Below are 7,866 nucleotides of genomic sequence, written 5' to 3' on the forward strand. Positions count from 1 at the left end.
TTTTGGACACATGATCTTGTTAAGTTCTATGATTCTATGTCTTACATTTATCTGTTTCAAAACAGTGGGACCCATTAGGCAAATTGATTAAGCTTTAGAGGCAGGGAGAGAGGAACAACATGGGAAACAGGAGCTCATTTTTTGGCTAAAATGGGACATGAAAAAAAAAAAAGACTTAGGAAACTCAAAACTGGAAAGGTACAAGTGTGCTCTTTTTCATAAATGGGAGATCCATTCCTTTCTTTAAAGATAAGAACTTAACTTAACGGCCTAAAGTAAACTTGATGAATTTTATTGGCAGTTCTAAATATTGTGTAATTTCATTTAGCTGAATTTTGTATCACAACGCTAATCATAAATGGTTTGCAGGAGTTGTCAGAGTATGATAAAATATTAGTTTTATTAATCAGGCAGAATAGAAATGAACAATTTGCTTTACTCTAACAAGTGAGTCAGCTCAAATCAGGGCATTAGTCAGCAGTTGTCCTTCCTCAGCCGTCAGGATCCTAATTGCAAATAATCCCCAAGGAGCAGTTTCATTTTAATGATAGTTAAAGATATTTCTAATTCAAAACAAGCCTATTTTTAATGGCTGAACAGTGATGAGATTAAAAGAGAGCTTGTTCGCTCTTCCAAAAGACACGGCATCAAGCTGAGAGCAAAGAAATAATTCTGCTCCTCTTCTCACACGCCCCCAACCCTATAAACCACCTTCTGCACCGAACCCCCACCCTTCCATCAAGCAGCAGGCAACGGTCAGCCGATCTCTGCAGCTCACTGAGGGAGGTGTGGAGGAGCCAATCATCAGAGTGAATTAGAGTTATGCGTGACATGCAAAGGAGAGGCTCCAGAATGTGGCAACAGCTGAGTTTCAAAGTGAGGCTTTTCTGCCTGAAGGGAGGCGACAAAGCGACCTCGGCCCGCTGTGAGAAGATACGGCTTTTTTATTTGATCCTTACAGAAAACAGGGTTTTGGAAGCAAAAGACACTAAGTGATGTTGGGGGTAAAAGTCACGTTTATCCCCATCAGACTCAGCCCAGACTTATTTCCTCAAATCTCTAAAAGTCCAGATTTGAGTGTGGCTGCTACCTGCATCTCTTGAAGAGCTTAGTGGAACCAAGAAGATTTTGTTCTCATTTATCTTTGTGCAGAATTTGCTTCAATTTGATCATTTTTGTAAATTATTTATCTTCAAAACAAACAAAATAAAGCAATAAAAAATAGGAAATCTAATTTTAATTACATATTCTAAGTTTTAATTTAGAGAAACTGTTTAAAAATAAGCAAATTTCTTCTAAAAAATAATATATATTGAACATTTTACCTGGCTTTTTATCTTCTGTTGATCATAGAAATCTCAATTGCTTAAATGCCGTCAAGGATTTAAAAAAGTGTTCCAAGAGGTGACATTTTTATTTAATATAATATTGATGCAAAGGCAAAACAAGTAAGTAGAATAGTAAAGAATTTTTAAATTTGATAAACTGAAATAAATCTGTTTTTGTGTGGACTTTTGTCCAGGAGATGTTCATGTAGGCAAACACATACAGCCAGTGTGTCGTCAATGTGAGGTTGACTGCAGGACAACATAAGTGCTTCACAGCTGGTGTCTGGGGGGAGGAAACACGAGAAAAGGATGGAGTGAGCTGGTCAGCGAGGGGAGGGACTTTAGTGGCCATAGTCAGTCAGAAGTCAGGGGGGAGAGGGGGTTCTGCAGCCATGGCAACCGATGGAGGAGGAAGTAAACAGATGTCCACAAGCTGGCACACAGACCTGACGTGGCCTAGCCGCTGAGAGACAGGTGGACGTCCAGAAACACAGTTGGACCATGAAGTCAGTGTGAAATCCTGATGATCGGGATAGAGAACCAACAGTAGACTCTCTCAGAAATAAATCTGTTGTTTTTTCATGTGACGGATTTAGCATAAATAGAGTTTGGTTGTTTTGCATTCAAGCCTGAGAAAAACACACAGTAAAAGTATTGACATATTTGTAGTCATCATTACTGATCCAAGGATGTTTACATGCTGACTAATGGAGCCAATGATGACAGAACGAGTCAGCAGCTTCCGTGAATGTAAATTCCAGGTCAGTAAATGATTCAGCTGTGATAATTATTACAGAAAAGATCCCGTTACTCATATTTGTTATGGCTCAGTTTTTTACTACCATTATTCATCATTTTACAGGTTACATATGACTCAAAACCTGCACACAAAAAATAATGTTTCCACTTAAGGCGTGAAATCTCAGTAAAAGGAAAGTCGGAGACATATTGCCGCCGTCCCTCCACTTTGACTGTCAGCACGACCTTGAGAAAAGCTCTCCAAACCCAGCTGCTTGGGGGAGAATAGAGAGACTGGATCTGATGCCAAGAAATTCCCTCTACAATGGAGGAAAACAAAACATGCCTAAGTTTTCTGAAGCATGTCAAGGGCTTTATGGAGTTATTCGATTTGCATTGAAACCGGGTTTACAGAGTAAAACTTCAGATTAATGAAATCATTATTTTACCTTGCTCTAGATTTTTAAGCTAAGATTTTCCAAATGTTTTGACTTTTTTTAAATTGAAGGGAAGTCTGCATGTTTAAAAAAAAACGCTACTTCATTTATGTGGATAACTTAAAAATTGGATGGGAAAGGAGGAGGAGCCTTTCATCAACTGCCCCTTGAAGTGGCATAGTGCAAAAATGACTGCCTGAGCTATGTTATCAAATGCAATGGCTTCTAAAACCTCATTAACACATGGAAGCCAGTTCCTTTTGCACAGATAAGCCCCTGCCGGGGGCACCACCTAGAGGCCTGGCCTGCATGAGGGGTCCCGGATGACTATCATTAACAATCATTCATTAGGAGTGGCTAAGCTGAGCTCAAATAATTACTTTTAGCCGTGAATATATGTCTTTGAGTCCAATAATCTGTACTTAAACAAAGCTTTGTCACTAGACCTCTGCTCTTGTTACAGTTTGTCAAATCAAGTGATGAGTGCAGCTTTAATTCTGACTTTTCCACTCATCTATTGCAGTCTAGTTAGCTTTAATGTATACAGTGAGCCTTAATTTTTTTTTTCTGCTTATGATCTCACCTGCAGACATGAAGGACTCACAGTGACTAAACCAGTGAAACCACCCAAGCAGACAGCAGAAATGATGCTCCTTTACCGAGTGTCAAATTGCTCATACATGCTTTGAAGCTCTGTTATTCATGGAGAAAAGGTGGTAGATCTGCATCCGTGTCTCTTCTGAAGGGACGGCCAAAGAGAGAAAGGTTAGGGCATCCTGAAAACCAAATCCAGAAAAATCCATCCATCTATCCATCCATCCATCCATCCATGCATCCATCCATCCATCCATGCATCCATCCATTCATTTTCTCAACCTGCTATTCCTTTCAGGGCTCACGGGATCACCAGAACCTGCTCAGTAGTGCAGAGAGAGAACTCTGGGTCATGTGACGATTGATGACTATTTCAGTGATGGTATTTCTTAACATCTCCCATAAAGCGCCTGCAGTATTTAATATCAATGTGTGTTTTTTTCAATTCTACTTCTTTGCCACGGGTTAAATTGTTTGTTTGATTATTTTAGGGAATTGCTTAATATTTAACAGAGAGAATTTAAAGACGATTTCAAAGATCAGATATACTTTTTTAACAATTTTTTCAAAACAAAAACTTAATAGATTGAGATTTTTCCAATGAAACACGTTTGTTCACAGATGGCCAGCTGTTTTTACAACAGGATTTGTCCATTACAAGCATGTTTATCCAGCCGGAAAAATACTTTAGAGGCTTATTCTGATCTGTTCAGCTCTAGCCACGATGACCAGCATAGAATGAGTGATGTCATGCAGAGTTTGGGGCATAAAATTCTTGTCTCGACACAATAAAACCATGTCAGAGAAAGTTGGATAAAGCTAAAGTGTTCTTTTATTCCTTCTTCCATTCCAGATTCTACATCTTTGCTGTCACAATTTATTGATCAGTTTGGCCAACATGTTGGAGAAAATGCAAAACCTCTGTTAATGATCATTTATTAGCAGATTGTAATTTGGTTTATGTTTAAAGTGTCATTTTAACCCTTGTGCTATCTTAGGCACTTTACCGTTGGGAGTTGGGTCATCTAGACCCACTAGACAGTGCTCTGAACCTTTTTTCTTCAATGATTTATGATCTTTACTGGTGTCCATGGATTACATGAAATCTTTCCACCTTTATCCACCTTTGTCATGGTAGGGAGAACACGCCAATGTAAGGTTGGGGTCATCTAAGATAGCAGAAGGGTTAAATAAATAAAAAAGTGTGAGAGTAACAGTTTTAGACGGTTCCAAAAAATCCTTATACTTGGTTTGGACTTACTGTATAAATGGAATTAAATCACTATGTGGGGAGTCACCATTGTGCTGTCTCAAGTTGCTTTGTCTGCTTGGTAGATTTCCTAATGAGGGCTTTTTGGAGGAGGATGACAGAGCAGTCTGCCTGTTGGCTCGGGGAGGCGGGGCTTTTAAAGGAGACCATGGATACGCCTAATGCTGGATCCCCCCTACTCGGATGCCCTGCTGGCAGCTTGGCAGCGCCATTAGGACTGAAAAGGCCGGCATTAGTCTTAAACTCTCATTATCTCAGATGCATGGAAAACCTGTAATCTTGGCTTCAAATGATAAGGTTGGAATTAAACAGAAAACTGGGTAAGAAGGCAATGGAGGTACAGACAGAGCAGCTTTGTTGGAAGCTCACACTGGAACTGGAAAACAAATGCTGTACTTTCCAAATTATAGGGCCAAACTAGTTTTTATGTGTATAAAAATAGGTGCTTTCACATATTTTGTATTAGGAGCAGTTTAAATGCCTTTGCAATACGGTTTACTCTTTTTAAGAGTGGAACCTGTATTTATATATTCTGACTAAATGATAAACAGAAGAAAGAAGATTCACAATTTTAAGAAATAATTTATGTAGTTAAATAATCTTATTTGGCAGACCATATAAATACAAAAATTGATCTGAAAAATAAATGCTAGAAATTAAAATATAAACATGTACAGAGTACACATATCCTAAAAATTGATTGAAGTATGAGCTTGTTAAATTGTGTTGAGAAAAAAAGATTGAGTGGCAATGAATAACTCAAAACTAAAAATTAAAAGTAAAGAAAGTAAGAAATTTAGATAGAAGAAATCTTAATAACAACTCGCTGGAGGGGACTTTCCTGTGGGTGGGGGCTTGTGCTGGGCCCCCTGGGTGGCTGTTCTCTGGCTGGGCTGGGGGGCCCCTGTGGTGATTCTGCCGGCCCTGGTCTGGGTGGCTATCCATGGATTGGGTGGATTACCTTGATCTGCTACCCCACGCTGGTGTGTGGGGGACCCTGGCTGCTCCCTCTTCTTTGGTGGGGGTCGTGGTGTGGGGATGCCCTGGAACTCCCCCTTTTTTTTACATTCCATCATCCAACACAGTAGAACACAAACACTCACCTGAGCACAGGTGCTAGATCACCTTTGCACAAATAGTATGCAAGATGGAATGATATCCTTGAACATGTGTTTGTTTGTTTGCATAAGTATGTGTGTGAGCTGTAGTTGCATTGTGTACATGTTGACATATCTGGGGCGGCCGTGGTGCAGCGGTAAGGCGGTCGACCCCCATGATCATAAGTTGCAGGTTCAATTCCCACCTTGCATGCCCATGTGTCGAAGTGTCCTTGGGCAAGACACTGAACCCCACCTTGCCTGTGGTGGGAGGTTTGCGCCAGTGTTCGGCAGCGGAGCCGCCATCAGTGTGTGAAAGTGCATGGGTGAATGTGACTGTAAAGCACTTCGGGCCTTCGAAAGAGGGTAGAAAGTGCTATATAAGTATACGCCATTTACCCTCTGTGTGTGAAGATTGTTTGAGCCAACAGGTATGTTTGTAACATTTGAGCGTGTCTGTAGACAGGCCCTGTCCTTTAAAATAACATCTACACCTGACAGTGATGAGGATAAACCTCCAGCAACTTGTTGCTTTGTGTTTGAACCCCCCCCCCCCCACACACACACACACACACACTACTTTATTTATCTTTCAACTTCCTTAACTTCTTGTTTTTCACCCCTTTATTCGTACCCTTATTCCCCATCTCTAACTTCACACTCTCCTTCTCTCTTGTTTTTTTCCGTCTCCTCCAACAAGAAATGTATACAAACATGATTAAAGTTGAGGCTCAAATACAGAAGGGGTTTTATACAAATATACACCTCATGTGTTAGAAGATTCATAAACCCCTTTTGTAACAGTTTACTCTGTCTAATACAAGAGACCTTCAGCTCTTGTCTGTTTGTTCATATGCTGGACAGAACAAGTTAAAAAACTTTTTTTTTTTACAGCTGAACAAAAATGTAAAAGAAAACACTATGTTTATTACATCAAGCCAACTATTTTGTTTTATTTAAGGGTTTATTCTCAGGTGTATGTTATTCATCTGGCAGTGGCCCTGTGTAATATTAAATGTCAGAGTTAATTCTAAGTACACACTGGCTTTGTGAGATGCTAAAAAATTATTAAGAGAAAAGAAGACTACCATAGTAGGCCAATAGGCCCATATTTTCTGAATTTTACACTTTTTAGACATGGGGTTTTGGCTTCTCACAGACTGTCTGTCCTAATGTAATGCCTCGTGAAATGAGTGTTAGGAACAGGTTGGGAAAGCATCTGAGTTAAAAGACATTTAGATGTCAGATGACTGCCATCTGCTGGATTATAACAGTTGTGTCATTTTATGCGCTTGGCTTGTGAAAATAATTCAAAATATACTTAGTTTCCATGGTCAGAAAGCAACCAAACCAATAGAAATAAAGTAGTTCAAAACAATGGCAAGCCAATAATCTAAATTGTTTCTGGAGTTACAGCTTAATGATGCCACAATAGACATTTAAATCATTTCTTTGGTTTATCGTGTGCAGTATTTTTATACGTTTCTTGTTATTTTCGCTTACTTTTGATGATACACTTTATTCTCATACTCTAGGCTGTTTTTACTAATTTCATAGTTTCATAGTTAAGTGTTTCAAAATAGAAGCATAGCAACCGTATGGACTACTGCCATGTGCAATGCACACACACAAAACAACAAAACCTAAACAAGACAACAACAAAAACTACCTTATCACCTATGAAAAAGGAATAACACTAACTTAAAATGTGTTATAAAAACAGTAAATGCATTTATAATATAGTTAATGTAAAAATTAACTTTTAACATTGGTTCATGTTGTATGTTTATTTTTTTATTTTCACCCATGTTTTGCTGTTTTAGCCTTTTAAGGGACTTTTTAAAACCTCTTTTTTTAAAACTATTTTTAATATTTTGCCTTTCTCTAACTTTGAATCACCTCTGTGAACAGAAGGTGCTACACAAATTAAAGTTACCTTGCTTTGTTGATGTCTGTTCTGTCTTGAATTGATAACAAATCAAAGCAATAAAAACTAACTCAAGTGTAAACAATGTTTATTAAAAACTAAAATGTTACAAGAAAAAAAAGTTTAAGCACCTCAAACACAAACAATATGCACACAAATAAATTGTTGTATTCTATAATAACCCTATTCTTGAAATTTTATATTTTAAATGTCTTGCAGTTGTATGCCAGGGGACTGCAGATGAAAATTTACTCTTAGAGCTATACTTTTTTTGATTAGTGCTCCTGTACATAGTCCCTGTCAAATAAACTAAGTAGAGAAAAGAATCGTGTTGATGATTTTTTATTTTCATTTCTTTGTGTTTCTCTTTTAAGAGCCCCCTCCTCCTCCTCCTCCTCCTCCTCCTCCTCCTCCCACCCGCACAAACGCTGCTATTTATTTTGAAAATCCAGTCCACCGGAAATCTCGCGGTCAG

This window comes from Oryzias latipes, chromosome 14, assembly GCF_002234675.1.
Source record: "Oryzias latipes chromosome 14, ASM223467v1".
Classification (NCBI taxonomy): Eukaryota; Metazoa; Chordata; class Actinopteri; order Beloniformes; family Adrianichthyidae; genus Oryzias; species Oryzias latipes.